This window comes from Triticum urartu, chromosome 1A (genome assembly GCF_056163025.1).
Source record: "Triticum urartu cultivar PI428250 chromosome 1A, HENAU_Tu73, whole genome shotgun sequence".
NCBI classification, from domain to species: Eukaryota; Viridiplantae; Streptophyta; class Magnoliopsida; order Poales; family Poaceae; genus Triticum; species Triticum urartu.
Window position 1 is genome coordinate 20,211,293 of NC_141873.1, and position 16,719 is coordinate 20,228,011.

The following is a 16,719-nucleotide window of genomic DNA, read 5'->3' on the forward strand; positions in this document are numbered from 1 at the left end:
TTTGGTTTGAATTTGGAAAAGAGGTTTCGATCCAGTCTATGGAGGTTTGTTCTTAATGGGAAAATATACTCCATTGGCCTGTGTGGTGGCGGCGGTCGGCCTGATCCAGGATCCGGTGGTGCTGGCTGCGGGCGGCTGCATCCTCCAATGGAGGTGTCGGCGATGCAGCTGCGGGCGGGTTGGCCGGAGATGCCGGGGGCTTCCTGTCCTTGATGTCGACATGGTCTAGAATCGTGATGGGTGGTTGCAACATGGCTTATGGCTGCCGGAGCTTCCTTGCCCAGATCTGGCCGAGGAGGCTCAATCATAGTAAGGTGGCCGCTTTGGGGTGGGTGGAGGATTTTGCCCCTTACCGGTCAACAACGTCCGTATGTTACCGCAATGGTGGATGGGCGGTCTTGGATGCCCGAGCGGCAGCCCTGGTGTTACGAGGAGCCAACGACTCAGGTGCGGCCTTTGGTGGTGATGGTGGTGGCGGTGGTGCAGCAGGTCGTACCACATTTCGGTGAGGGTGAGTGCTGGTCAAGGTGAAAACGGGGCTTGGCTGAGAAAACATTTTATGTTAATCTTATTAATGGTCAAGAGCAACATTGAAAAATATATTAGGCCTTAAACTTGTCCCACGGGTTCATCTACGGGAATTTGACTACGTATTTGTTGAGTTGGCGCGGTGGCTTTGACTGGACACGTCGCTTGAACTGCTGGAATACGTTATGACTCGAGAGTTTGTTTGCAAATTTACCACAACTAAAACCCACGCTTTGACTGGACACTCGCTTGAACCGGCAGCTGCCCGTCGTGCCCTCGCCGCTGTCCGCCTACTGTTGCTCCTCCCGCGCCATCCTCAGTGCCGCGCAGGTGCGGCTCTGCCGGCCCATGCCTGCTGAAGGAGCCTCGGCCGTTGTGTTCCTTGAAGTTGAACGAAGACGGCTCGCTGTGATGCCGCGTCATGGACAACGGCGGGAGCGAGGATCGTGCAGCTCCATCTTAGTTGGATTGCTTGGGCCTCAACCTCCCGATGATAGGTGATTCTCTGCAGTAGGGGTTTCAGTGGAGTGGGTTTGCAACCCTAGAGACTCGATTAGGATAGCAAAGGCTTGACGCGATAATAGCGGCGAGGCGTGCGGTAAGCACGGGACACAACGATAGACCAAAGCACTAATGGTGAGACACGTGGTCATACAAAGTGTGCAGGGGTGCTGAAGCAATATTGACGAGTACCAGGTTCAAATTGGTGACTAGATCTATCGAGTTTGACATGTCAGATGGATGAGAGTGAACATAGGGAATCTGAGAAAGTTGCGGAAAGTCTGAAATTGTCGAAAAGCCGAGAGAGTACATGGCCGTATATTCTGTGGTGTTCAGTGCACATGACAAAGTACGGATAACAAATACAGAAGGAGGCCAAGTGCTATAGTTGTGGGACATGCTAGAGACTATCCGAAAGAAGGGCGAGACAATTGCGAAATTTGACGCACGATGACACATGCCGACGGTAAAATTTCTTCAAGTTTCGGACAAGTCAAGAAAGAGCGATGACATTGAGTTTAGGTAACTTTTATATGTGGCGTCCAATATGTGAGTTGTGCACTTTCATTCAGACAGTGGTCGGTGTGTGATGGCGTTGAACGGATTCTCTGAAAGTTTGGAGCACAAAGTAGAGTAATGAGGAACTTAATTTTGCTCGAGTGTTGACTGTAAAGAAGACGAGAAGGGACTACAGTTGTAGGTGGAGTCACATGGAGTCTGGGTGTAGTAGTGGTGCTCATGGTGTATCTCAAGTTAAATGTACATGGAGGTTCGACGCATGAATGAATTCAAGGTGGTGAAGAATATTAGTCAGGATGAAGTTTGTTAGAGTTGTGTCAGAATAAAATTGTACAAAGTAGGTTACAGTTGGACTTGGTTTTGGACTATGTGTAGATAGGGTAGGAGTTATGTGAGTGAATTGCGAAAAACCACCACATTGAAGCGTAGGTTTGTAGGAAAGACTCTTCTATGAATTTGTGCCAGAAAACACTGATTTTAGTCCTAATCTTTTGCAAAAACACTGGCCAACCGTTTTATGTATTTTAACCTTGATTATGACATGTGGGGCCCTGGTATTTTTGCATAGTCACCCTTCGGGTAAAAGTACAAAACGCAATCAGCTCCACGTCGCCGGCCCTGCAGCAGAGGCATGGGCGCTCATGGTCCTCGTCGCCAGCCATGGCCACACCGTCCAGAGGGGGGGGGTGTGTGGAGAGGTTGGCTCGTCGCCGTTGGCCGGTGGTGCCGCATCTGGCGGTGGTGGGACGAGCACCAGAGGACGAGGCGGTGGATGGTTCATGCACGCGGCAGCGCTGCTAGCTTGGAGTCGCCATGCGCTTGGTACCGTCGGCCACCGCGCGCTCACCGTCGAGGTCGCTGCTTGCTGCAGCTTGCGCGCCGCCGTCACTGCTTGTGCCGAGCTGCGTGGCGCCACTGGTGCTTGCTCCCCTGGGAGGTCGGGGTCAAGGGCGCCGCCGCCGCTGCTTCCTTTGCTGGGAGGGCGGGGTCAAGCACGCCGTCTCTTGTGCCCGAGTTGTGCGTCGTCGGCGCCGCTTGCTCCGTCGGGAGGCAGGGTCGCGCCCGAGCTGCCTGCCGCCGCGCGGCCGCCGCTTGCTGCGCTTGCACCCGAGCTGCGCGTCGGGGTCGTAGCCGGGAAGGGAGGTGGCGGCACTGGGAGGCGGGGGCGCGTCGGGAGGGAGGTGGCGGTGCTGGGAGGTGGGGGCGCGCCGGAGGAAGGTGGAGGAGCAGGGAGAGGATAGTTTTTTAGGGGAGAATTTTTTAGGGAGGGGAGGACGTTTTGGCAAAAAGACCGTTAGCCACATCAGCAAATGGTGGGCTCCATCTGTCATAATCATCATCAAATGGGCTAAAGCCATCAACTAGTGTTTTCTGCAAAAGATTAAGCCAAGAATTAGTGTTTTCGGACACAAATTCGTAGAACAGTCTTTTGTGCAAACCTACGCTTCAATGTGGTGGTTTTTTTACAATTCACTCGAGTTATGTCCTAATAGAACACATGTATCCTAAGCTTCTCATATATACCAGAAGTAGACACATCATGTAACCTATGCCCACATAATAGCACAAGCCTGCGGGAGAGCTGGCGGTATGTGCCGGCGTCCAGCTAACGGGGTACGGTATTATAGCGGTGTCATGGAAAGTAGCGCCCGTTATTATTGACGCCGCCTCCTTGCAGCGCCGCTCTTCTTCCTTGCGCTGCCACACACAGCTCTCTCATGATCTCTTCCTCGTCCTTGTTTTGTCTCACACAAGAACACAAACGCAGAGAGAGGAACTCCACACATACACATGCACACATGCACCAAGAAAGAACACACAAGCTTTGCCAAGATGCTCCCTTGGTGATCACACAGTGGCTACATTGTTTCTCGAGCCCTCACGCGGTCTCGTTTCTCTTTACTCAAAGGAATATACAAAGGAGGTTGGCACTCCTGCCATGCGCCATGCAAAACTCACGCCACTACTTTGATTCAAAGGAATTGATAGGATTTTTGGAGGATTTAAACCCTTAGGAATTTTTCCTGTGATGCTCGTTTGATTCGTAGGCTTGGGAATTTTTTCATAGGATCCATTTGTACTACATTTTGGAGGAAAATTTCCATCCACTCAAACTCTTTATAGAATTCCTTTGTTTTTCTCGCGCTATCAAACATTCTTTTAAATCCTGTAGGATACTACGGGACATGCCATCCTATTCCTGCATTTTTCCTATTCCTTCATTTTGACAATCCTGTGAATCAAAGAGGCCCTTGACCATTACCCCAACTACATGCGCGACGTAACTAACCCTACTAATCTATGCATGCACTAACCGGCTTTATCATATTCCTGGAATCACTCCAACAGCCACACGACTAGGCCATATCTAAAACTAACTACACGAACGAAACTAGCTAGCTAACTAGCAAAACTCAGCCCTTCACTCGGCCACAACTCTTTGCTTGTCATCGGCTTCAGGTCTCGTGCATCCGCTTCACACGGCTATGCCACATCACGCAGCCTGACAGCATCTCGTCGCCATCGGCATTTCGCCATACTCGCCGTATCACACGACGCTCTGGCATCTCACCTCTTGCACGCTCAAATGAAGCTCCATCTGCCTGCAGATCCCTAACAACTAACTACACGTTGAACAAAACTGAACATACAGATTCATGGAATCAAGATTAAGTTTAACAGTTGTCAGGCTCCGGGGATGTAATCATGATGGTGAACCTCGTTAACAAATCTTGGTGTCGTACTTGTATGATTGTTTGGTCCTTGATAGATCGACTGTGCGCCTCGCATTATTCTAACACTCGCAGGCAGCACCGGATATTGCTTCAATCAGATCAAGCATGGGCGGCGTTGGGCATGAGTATGAGTGTATGACATAGGGATCCACGGTGCCGACACTGAGGATGACATTGAGGGCCTCTTTGATTCACAGGTTTTTAAAAACGTGGGAATAGAAAAAGTATAGGATTGAAGTATCATGCCCACTTGAATCCTATAGGATTAGCAAGGGGTGTTTGATTTCACGGTAAAACAAAAAAATTGTAAAAAAAAGGTTGGAGTGAATGTTAGATTTATTATGGAATCTAGTACAAAAAAATCCATTAGAAAAATTTCTGTGGTATTCAATCCTATGAATCAAAGGATAAACGTAGGAAAAATTTCAAAGGATTTCAATCCTTCAAAATTTCTATAGAATTCCTTTAAATCAAAGGAGCTCTGAAACGGTGAGCCCAAGGCTGCCTTGCACGACTACAGGAAAGAGAATATCGCTCCGCGGCAGCGCCGCATGACAGCCATAGCAGACCGCAGGAAGACGCTGCTGCTCGCGCCCGCGGCCGTCTCCACCTCCACGCTTGTCACCGTCCCACCCGCACGAGCTCGCCATCACGATCACACTTGGCCGCCAGAGGCCCAGAGCCCAGAGGAGTCCACCACCACGTCCCAATAAAGCGGTAGCAGCCCCCAACCGCACCGGAGCTAGAGACCATCGGAACTTTGCAGTCCGTGTCGCGTCCACCCGCGTTGGACCTGCTCCAGAGTGGACCTCCATCTTCTTGGATTGCGGTGCGGCCAGCTTGCTGGACTTGGTCGAGCTGCCGGACACCACGCTGCTCTCCAGCTCCAGCAGTCCAGCTCCTTCCCCTGAAACAGCCCATCCACCCCTCGCCGACACGTTGAGCAGGGCGATCACGACGACCCCGAGGATGATGGACAGCGCCACGCAAATGGCCACCATGGCGGACACACTCACCGCCTCCCCGCCGCTGTCGTTATTGTTGCCGCGGTGCGTGTAGTCGTTGGGACACACCGATGCAGCACGAGCGGTTTGGGCATGTTCGTCACGCACGGCTCGGCGACCAGCGGGCTGCACACGCCGAGGTTGCCCTCCAGCGCGCTCGCGTCCAGGCTCTGGAACACGGCCGACGCCGGTAGCCGCCCGACTAGCCGGTTGTGTGCGAGATGTTCACCGCGAGGAGGCTCTCCAGCCCGCCCAGCTGCTACGGTATCTCGCCGGTGATGTGGTTGCCCCTCAGGTGCAGCTCAGTGAGCCTGGTGCGACCGGACATTGCCTCCGGGGCGGAGCCGGCGAGCCGGTCATTGGGGTCACCCAGCTAGTCCGTCAGAGCGCCGGTGAGCGCGTTGTCGAAGAGGTCTAGCCTCTGCAGCGCGGTCAGATCGCCGAGCCACGAGGGCACGTCGCTGGAGAGTCGGTTTGAGGACGCGGAGAGGCGCACGAGCGAGGCGAGGAGACCGGGAGCTCGATCGCCGTCGCATGCGTTGTCGCTAAGGTCGACCGCCCCGAGGTGCGGCAGAGGCCTATGTCCTCGGGGACGGCGCGGGATGAGCAGCAGCCGGGCGGCGGCGTCGGCGCGATGGGCAACTGCCGGTTCAAGTGAGTGTCCAGTCAAAGCATGTGTTTTAGTTGTGGTAAGTTTATAAAAAAAATCTCGAGTCTTAACGTATTCCAGCAGTTCAAGCGACGTGTCCAGTCAAAGCCACGGTGTATCATTTTTTTTAACATCAGTACAGACACAAGAGCGTTCATATACACGTGCATACATTAACCTCTATGAACACACACGCACACCCTACTCCTATGAGCATCTTCGAAAGACTGAGCCGGCATATCATGTTGAGATTTACGAAGTCACTGTAGGCGTCTCGTCGTCGACGGGAACATCTCCTCCCACTGAATGCACATCACCGAAAACCCTGAAATAAATCTAGGAGTAAATGCGAGCACTAGAATTTAAACCCTGATGGGCTGGCATACTACAGTCCCTCTAACCATCCATCCACAGGTTGGTTTGTGCCATGATGTACCACTTGACCATCGCCAAATCAGCAAATACATATCCAAAATCATATAAGGGACCGTAGGTGAACCCCTTTGGCAAGTTTAAGGACCGTATTTTGGATATTTTGAACTACAGAGATTAAAGTGGGTTCCAACGCAAGTTTAGGGACCATGGATGAATTTCTCTTTTGGAAACTGGGTGGGGCAAGTCTGGCTCGAGCCGCACCTCCTATCGACCGGACGGTTTGTGGGTTTCTGGGCCCGGGCCTGGGCTCGAGTGAAACTGAAAGCGGAAGGTGGAGGCGACGATGGCTAACGCCGGAGCCCTGCCATCACTAGGCGGTGGCCGCCACGCATCTACGGTGTGTGTGGCTCTTCCCCTGCGCCAGCGACGCGCACGGCGGGCCAGCCGCCGTCGATAAAGCTGTAGCCTGTAGGAGTAGGACGTGTCGCCGCTGCCCCTACCGCCAAGGAGGAACCCCCATCCCCGCGGCAACATGTGGCAGGCAGGTACGACATGATGGCCTGCTGTGAAGCCACGGGCCCCCTCTCCAAGCGACCGAATGTGGCGGCGGCGGGAGGGAAGGTGTCCGGGAAGAAGAACAAGGCGGATGACTCTTCTAGGCGGTCGAAGAAGAAGCTTGCAGGGCATCCGACCGCGCCTCTGCCGACCGAAGCATCGGAGAGCTCACAATTTGTTGCGCCGGCGGCTGATGCGCACAAGGTGTTTGATGAAATGCCCACAAGGTATGATTTCGCCCCCCCCCCCCCCACCCTTTTTTGTTGGTGTTTTTTTTACATAAATGCATACGTATGGATAGCTTAGTTTCTTCTACATACTTTGTAGTTTTAATGATGACACATATATGTCAACTATGAGTGTTGGCTCTAACAATTCTCATTGGTCTCAAACCAATGAAGTACATGAAGATGATCATGAGTTTGAGGTGGACGAAGATGGTGAGGGTATTGTCGATGCACCGAAAGGAAGAGCGGGCAACTACACCATGGACGAAGACGTCTTGCTATGCAGTACATGATTGCATGTGTCTATGGATGCCAACGTTGGAGGGGACCAAAGTAGAGATACATATTGTGTCCGGTGTGCCTCACATACCTTCGCATGTTGCTGTTGGAGATCTTGCGAACACCATCGGAGCTTCCGATGACGATGCGGCGCTTGAAAATGAAGAGGAGGAGGAAGAATCGTCTTCGGATGAGGAGGAAGAAGAGGAGGATGATAATGTGGCATGATTGTTGATGTGCCATTTGTTTGTGTGAGCTTTTATTTGTCATGAACTTGGTTGGGTCATTTTGAACTATGCCGTGCAATTGAACTATACTATGTTGCTCCAACTTTTATTTTGCATATTTGTTTAATGGTTGAAACATTGTCATACTGTCAAATGGACATGTAAAAATCATATTTACAAGCGCCGGTTGCTCGCGTGCGCTAGAAATTTAGCATGCCTGCTGGAGCTACTCGCGCGCGCCATATTTTGCAGTGGCCACGGGAGCCAGAGCCCTCTTGCGTGCAAAAAAAAAAAGCTATTTCGACGCTGTAAAAAAATTTAGCACGCCGCGCGGTTGCACGTGTGTTGGAGATGCTCTTAGGGGGAGGTGCCATCGGTAGGCCGTATGCGATTTATTTAGTCCAATAGGTGGGGTGTTGCCGTGTCCATATCCTTCTGATTCGGTTTTTGTTACCCACAGTGACAGACATTCTTGGCTGCACATTGGCGTCCATTCTGTTTGGGATTGGCTGAATGTCTAGCGCCAGTCTCAGATGCAACCCGTTTTGCACAGCATATTTCGCTACATAAGCTACCAAGCATGAGGTCTCAAATTCTTACTATGCTGACAACTCATTCTCTTAGAGAACCTGTCAGTTCTGTAGCCTTGTTTTGCATTGTGAAATGGGGCTGGTTTAAGTGGAAGGACAGCAAGGACAGAGATGACCTGCCCGATGACCAGTCACCAGATGGGTCATGCTAGGTTTTTCTCTTGCAAGTACTGGTCTTTGCTTCCAGTCTGAACAGTTACTAAGAAAGAACATGGACATCCATGAACTTCTTTCACAGATAGCGGCAATGATGAGCTATGACGTTGCATCATCGCTCTATCCATGTCATGAGTGGTTTTCTTGCCATTGTTGTTGTTGTGTAACTGGATAATGTGTGTCTGCGACTGTGCGCATGACTTTTTAACAAGCGACTTGCTTCCGATCTTACTGTTAATAAACATCATCGCTCTATCCATGTCACTCAGTTTTTCTTGCTGTTAATGACATCATCTTTGCTCAGACACATCTCCTTACATGGAAAAGGTACTACTTAGCTTCCTATTTGATTGATACTCCCTCTGTAAACTAATATAAAAGCGTTTAGATCACTACTTTAGTATTCTAATCGCTCTTATATTAGTTTACGGAGGGAGTACCTTTTTCTTCCCCCCGCCTTCCGTTCTTGAGACGAAAGAGGATTACACTTTGACCAGAAGAAAGAGGAGAGCATAATGGTAGTACAAATGTTGGATTACATCTTATCTCCTGGTTTGGTTTGCGCAGTTCAGTCCTAGTGTAACATTTATAGTATTTCTGTATTATGATTAGGTAAAAGACGTCAAGAGCAGCTGCCTTTTTTAAATCTCTGCAATAACAGATATTTCTCTATTGTGACGCTGGTTATCGCAACATATAATTGTTATAGTAGGGAACTAGATAAAGGGATGGAGAAAGATCGAAATTCAAGTGACCTTTTGATATTTGGTAGTGGTTCATGTTGATTTCACAGTTTTGGTATGGATAAATATTCGCATATCTTGGCCTAGTCCCTCTATGAAACTAAAGGGTTAATTTTCCCTGTTTTTGATCACATTTTTGGTTTGGACTAGTAGTTCCCCATTATGATTAAAAAAACTAAGTAGGCCTGGAAAATTTGTTGAACTATCTGGAGTCTTGTACATACTGTATTTATTAGTTTCCAATTTCTGAAGATACCTCTAATGAGCAAAATGATGCTGCATCCCTTGGTCAAATTGCTTTTAAGCTTCTCAACCTAATCAAACTGATGTAGGGACCTAGTGACTCTGCAATAGATGATTTTCATGTAGGTTATGCAACTTACTATATCTGATTGGAGTCCCGCTTTGGTACAACCCCACAAAACATATCAAGGGTAGTATCAACTTTTGACAACCCGTACCCACTTTTGTATGTACGATGGGGAAGTATACGTTGTACGGTGACCTTCTGAGGCTCTCTGGGTCGAATTGCGCTCAGTTCTCGTGCCTGGTCCGGCCCATTAAACCACCCCGTCCATTTTATATAGAAAAAGTAAAACGCGTCCGTTTTAAATAGAAAAAGTAAAAGAAAAAGAGAGTTTTTTTGTGAGGATAAAAGAGTTTTATTCAATAAGCATAGGGTTACACTCAAGAGGCACAAGTTCCTCCACACACGGCGGACCTGTATCTAGCCATACAACAATAGTACTCTCAATACGACTATACTAGGGCTGGACGTACTGAGGGGGCTTTTCGGCCCGCTCGTGGCTCGCTCGGTCTTGGCCCGCTCGGTCCTAGCCCGCTAGAGAAAATGGCCGGGCCGGTCTGTCAAATATGGCCCGAAAAATTGTCGGTCCGATCCGGTCTTTAACTGGTCTGACCGAGGAAAAAATGTCAGCGCCGCCGCTGTTCCTCGTCATCGCGGCCACCGGCAGACTCCGGGTGAACCACCATGCCCCCAAGCTTCCCCACTCCTCCTTTGCTCTCCTCCCCATGCGCCATAGCCTCTCGCCACCGCTCGCCGTCACCGTCGTGCGTGCACCGCGGATGATCTCGCGTTCTCGACCCTCGCCATGGCAGCCGTTTCAGCACAGCACGCACCAGGGGTGGAGCCAGGATTTGAACATAAGGGGGGCGAAACACTATTTTACATAAAAGAGTGTATATCACCATATGTTAAGTCTCAATGATAGCATCTATGATAAAGCATAAAATTATGGTTCGTAACTGAAAGTGCGTTATATCGACTAGAGGGGGGGGTGAATAGGCGATTTTTATGAATTCTTCACTGAGGAATTTGCAGGTGAGGAAATTCCTGAGCGAAGAACTACTAGCAGCGGAATAAGTACTCAAAAGTAAACATAACAGAACACAAGCATAGTCATCATGATGAAATGAAGACAGGCACAGAGTACAGAGAGCGTAAGCACGGGATAACACAGGATGAAGACAAACAGACTGAAGAAATTGAACTGAGAAAATTGAGAAAATCTTCAGTCAAAGTCTTCAAGCACAGATATGAACAATCACACAACACAGTTATGAGGAAATGAAAGAGTTGAGGAAATGGAACCAGTAAGCTTGGTGAAGACAATGATTTGGTAGACCAGTTCCAACTGTTGTCTCAGTTGTACGTCTGGTTAGGGCGGCTAGGTATTTAAACCTGAGGACACACAGTCTCAGACACCCAGTCCTGAACACGCAGCTCAGGACACTCAGTCCTCACCGTATTCCCCTTGAGCTAAGGTCACACAGACCTCGCCCAATCACTCATAGTAAGTCTTCAGGTGACTTCCGAACCTTCACAAACTTGGTCACTCGGTGATCCACAATTCCTCTTGGATACTCTAGACCATGACACCTAACCGTCTGGAAGAAGCACAGTCTTCAAAGGTAACAAGCGTCGGATCCACGCAGGATCAATCTCTTCAGTGATGCTCAATCACTTGGGGTTTGAAGGTGTTAGGGTTTGGGTTTTCCTCACTTGATGATTTTTGCTCAAAGTCCTCGGAGGATGGGTTGCTCTCAAATGACAAGTGTCAGTTTCTCTCGGAGCAGCTAACCCGCTAGTGGTTGTAGGGGGCGGCTATTTATAGCCTAGGGAACAGCCCGACATGATAAGATATAAATGCCCTTCAATGATATGACCATTAGGTGGATAGATATTTTGGGACAGCTGGCGCATAGCACAGCAACGGTCGGAATTTTGAGTGACGAAATCCTCAGGGATATCATGTTCCTCACTGTGTAGGCAATCTGCACTGGCGAATTCCTAACCCCTCAGTCAGAACAAATTCCTCAGCGACCAGAAGAACTTCGGCTCTGTCACTGAAGAATATGACTGATATGTATGATATTTTCAATAGCTTCACTCGAAGGGATTGGTAGGTGTAGGATTTGAGTCGAGTATCACATGGAAATTTTTCTTAGTATTTCCTCGACCCCCTTTAACAGTACGGTGTTTCCTATGACTCAAGAAAGAGAAAATGAAACTATGAAAACAAAAGTCTTTGAAGGAAATATGCCCTAGAGGCAATAATAAAGTTATTATTTATGTCCTTATATCATGATAAAGGTTTATTATTCATGCTAGAATTGTATTAACCGGAAACATAATAGATGTGTGAATACATAGACAAATAGAGTGTCACTAGTATGCCTCTACTTGACTAGCTCGTTAATCAAAGATGGTTATGTTTCCTAACCATGGACAAAGAGTTGTCATTTGATTAAACGGGATCACATCATTAGTTGAATGATCTGATTGACATGACCCATTCCATTAGCTTAGCACCCGATCGTTTAGTATGTTGCTATTGCTTTCTTTATGACTTATACATGTTCCTATGACTATGAGATTATGTAACTCCCGTGTGCCGGAGGAACACTTTGTGTGCTACCAAACGTCACAACATAACTGGGTGATTATAAAGGTGCTCTACAGGTGTCTCCAAAGGTACATGTTGGGTTGACGTATTTCGAGATTAGGATTTGTCACTCCGATCATCGGAGAGGTATCTCTGGGCCCTCTCAGTAATGCACATCACTTAAGCCTTGCAAGCAATGCAACTAATGAGTTAGTTGCGAGATGATGTATTACAGAACGAGTAAAGAGACTTGCCGGTAACGAGATTGAACTAGGTATTGGATACCGACGATCGAATCTCGGGCAAGTAACATACCGATGACAAAGGGAACAACGTATGTTGTTATGCGGTCTGACCGATAAAGATCTTCGTAGAATATGTAGGAGCCAATATGGGCATCCAGGTCCCGCTATTGGTTATTGACCGGAGACATGTCTCGGTCATGTCTACATTGTTCTCGAACCCGTAGGGTCCGCACGCTTAAGGTTTCGATGACAATTATATTATGAGTTTATACGTTTTGATGTACCGAAGGTTGTTCGGAGTCCCTGATGTGATCACGGACATGACGAGGAGTCTCGAAATGGTCGAGACATAAAGATTGATATATTGGAAGCCTATGTTTGGACATCGGAAGTATTCCGGGTGAAATCGGGATTTTACCGGAGTACCGGGAGGTTACCGGAACCCCCCGGGAGCTATATGGGCCTTAGTGGGCCTTAGTGGAAGAAGAGGAGAGGCGGCCAGGGCTGGGCCGCGCGCCCCTCCCCCCTAGTCCGAATAGGACAAGGAGAGAGGGGGCCGGCGCCCCCCTCCTTTCTCTCTCTCTCTCTCTCTCTCTCTCTCTTCCACCTCGCGAATCCTATTCCAACTAGGATTGTGGGAGAAGTCCTACTCCCGGAGGGAGTAGGACTCCTCCTGGCGCGCCCTATGATGGCCGGCCGGCCTCCCCCCTTGAACCTTTATATACGGAGGCAGGGGCACCCCAGAGGAACAGAAGTTGATCCACGTGATCATATTCTTAGCCGTGTGCGGCGCCCCCTGCCACCATAGTCCTCGATAATATTGTAGCGGTGCTTAGGCGAAGCCCTGCGACAGTAGTACATCAAGATCATCACCACACCGTCGTGCTGACGGAACTCTTCCCCGACACTTTTCTGGATCGGAGTCCGGGGATCGTCATCAAGCTGAACGTGTGCTAGAACTCGGAGGTGCCGTAGTTTCGGTGCTTGATCGGTCGGGCCGTGGAGACGTACGACTACATCAACCAAACGCTTCCGTTGTCGATCTACAAGGGTACGTAGATCACACTCTGCCCTCTCGTTGCTATGCATCACCATGATCTTGCTTGTGCGTAGGAATTTTTTTGAAATTACTACGTTCCCCAACAGTGGCATCCGAGCCTAGGTTTTATGTGTTGATGTTATATGCACGAGTAGAACACAAGTGAGTTGTGGGCGATATAAGTCATACTGCTTACCAACATGTCATACTTTGGTTCGGCGGTATTGTTGGATGAAGCGGCCCGGACCGACATTACGCGTACGCTTACGCGAGACCGGTTCTCCCGACGTGCTTTGCACATAGGTGGCTTGTGGATGACAGTTTCTCCAACTTTAGTTGAACTGAGTGTGGCTACGCCCGGTCCTTGCGAAGGTTAAAACAGCACCAACTTGACAAACTATCGTTGTGGTTTTGATGCGTAGGTAAGATTGGTTCTTGCTTAAGCCCGTAGCAGCTACGTAAAACTTGCAACAACAAAGTAGAGGACGTCTAACTTGTTTTTGCAGGGCATGTTGTGATGTGATATGGTCAAGACATGATGCTAAATTTTATTGTATGAGATGATCATGTTTTGTAACCGAGTTATCGGCAACTGGCAGGAGCCATATGGTTGTCGCTTTATTGTATGCAATGCAATCGCGCTGTAATGCTTTACTTTATCACTAAGCGGTAGCGATAGTCGTGGAAGCATAAGATTGGCGAGACGACAACGATGCTACGATGGAGATCAAGGTGTCGCGCCGGTGACGATGGTGATCATGACGGTGCTTCGGAGATAGAGATCACAGGTACAAGATGATGATGGCCATATCATATCACTTATATTGATTGCATGTGATGTTTATCTTTTATGCATCTTATCTTGCTTTGATTGACGGTAGCATTATAAGATGATCTCTCACTAAATTATCAAGAAGTGTTCTCCCTGAGTATGCACCGTTGCGAAAGTTCTTCGTGCTGAGACACCACGTGATGATCGGATGTGATAGGCTCTATGTTCAAATACAACGGGTGCAAAATAGTTGCACACGCGGAATACTCAGGTTATAATCGACGAGCCAAGCATATACAGATATGGCCTCGGAACACGGAGACCAAAAGATCGAGCGTGAATCATATAGTAGATATGATCAACATAGTAATGTTCACCAATGAAACTACTCCATCTCACGTGATGATCGGACATGGTTTAGTTGATTTGGATCACGTGATCACTTAGAGGATTAGAGGGATGTCTATCTAAGTGGGAGTTCTTTAAGTAATTTGATTAATTGAACTTAAATTTATCATGAACTTAGTACCTGATAGTATCTTTCTTACGTATGTTTGATTGTAGGTAGATGGCCCGTGCTGTTGTTCCGTTGAATTTTAATGTGTTCCTTGAGAAAGCAAAGTTGAAAGATGATGGTAGCAATTACACGGACTGGGTCCGTAACTTGAGGATTATCCTCATTGCTGCACAGAAGAATTACGTCCTGGAAGCACCGCTGGGTGCCAGGCCTGCTGCAGGAGCAACACCAGATGTTATGAACGTCTGGCAGAGCAAAGCTGATGACTACTCGATAGTTCAGTGTGCCATGCTTTACGGCTTAGAATCGGGACTTCAACGATGTTTTGAACGTTATGAAGCATATGAGATGTTCCAGGAGTTGAAGTTAATATTTCAAGCAAATGCCCGGATTGAGAGATATGAAGTCTCCAATAAGTTCTATAGCTGCAAGATGGAGGAGAACAGTTCTGTCAGTGAGCATATACTCAAAATGTCTGGGTATAATAATCACTTGATTCAATTGGGAGTTAATCTTCCGGACGATTGCGTCATTGATAGAATTCTCCAATCACTGCCACCAAGCTACAAGAGCTTCGTGATGAACTATAATATGCAAGGGAAGAATAAGACTATTCCCGAGCTCTTCGCAATGCTGAAAGCTGCGGAGGTAGAAATCAAGAAGGAGCATCAAGTGTTGATGGTCAACAAGACCACTAGTTTCAAGAAAAAGGGCAAAGGAAAGAAGAAGGGAAACTTCAAGAAGAACAGCAAGCAAGTTGCTGCTCAAGAGAAGAAACCCAAGTCTGGACCTAAGCCTGAAACTGAGTGCTTTTACTGCAAGCAGACTGGTCACTGGAAGCGGAACTGCCCCAAGTATTTGGCGGATAAGAAGGATGGCAAGGTGAACAAAGGTATATGTGATATACATGTTATTGATGTGTACCTTACTAATGCTCGCAGTAGCACCTGGGTATTTGATACTGGTTCTGTTGCTAATATTTGCAACTCGAAACAGGGACTACGGATTAAGCGAAGATTGGCTAAGGACGAGGTGACGATGCGTGTGGGAAACGGTTCCAAAGTCGATGTGATCGCAGTCGGCACGCTACCTCTACATCTACCTTCGGGATTAATATTAGACCTAAATTATTATTATTTGGTGCCATCGTTAAGCATGAACATTTACTGGATCTTGTTTGATGCGAGACGGTTATTCATTTAAATCAGAGAATAATGGTTGTTCTATTTATATGAGTAATATCTTTTATGGTCATGCACCCTTGAAGAGTGGTCTATTGTTATTGAATCTCGATAGTAGAGACACACATATTCATAATGTTGAAGCCAAAAGATGCAGAGTTGATAATGATGGTGCAACTTATTTGTGGCACTGCCGTTTAGGTCATATCGGTGTAAAGCGCATGAAGAAACTCCATACTGATGGACTTTTGGAACCACTTGATTATGAATCACTTGGTACTTGCGAACCGTGCCTCATTGGCAAGATGACTAAAACACCGTTCTCCGGTACTATGGAGAGAGCAACAAATTTGTTGGAAATCATACATACAGATGTATGTGGTCCGATGAATATTGAGGCTCGTGGGGGATATCGTTATTTTCTCATCTTCACAGATGACTTAAGAAGATATGGGTATATCTACTTAATGAAACATAAGTCTGAAACATTTGAAAAGTTTAAAGAATTTCAGAGTGAAGTTGAAAATCATCGTAACAAGAAAATAAAGTTTCTACGATCTGATCGTGGAGGAGAATATTTGAGTTATGAGTTTGGTGTACATTTGAAACAATGCGGAATAGTTTCGCAACTCACGCCACCCGGAACACCACAGCGTAATGGTGTGTCCGAACGTTGTAATCGTACTTTACTAGATATGGTGCGATCTATGATGTCTCTTACTGATTTACCGCTATCGTTTTGGGGTTATGCTTTAGAGACGCCCGCATTCACGTTAAATAGGGCACCATCAAAATCCGTTGAGACGACGCCTTATGAACTATGGTTTGGCAAGAAACCAAAGTTGTCGTTTCTGAAAGTTTGGGGCTGCGATGCTTATGTGAAAAAGCTTCAACCTGATAAGCTCGAACCCAAATCGGAGAAATGTGTCTTCATAGGATATCCAAAGGAAACTATTGGATACACCTTCTAT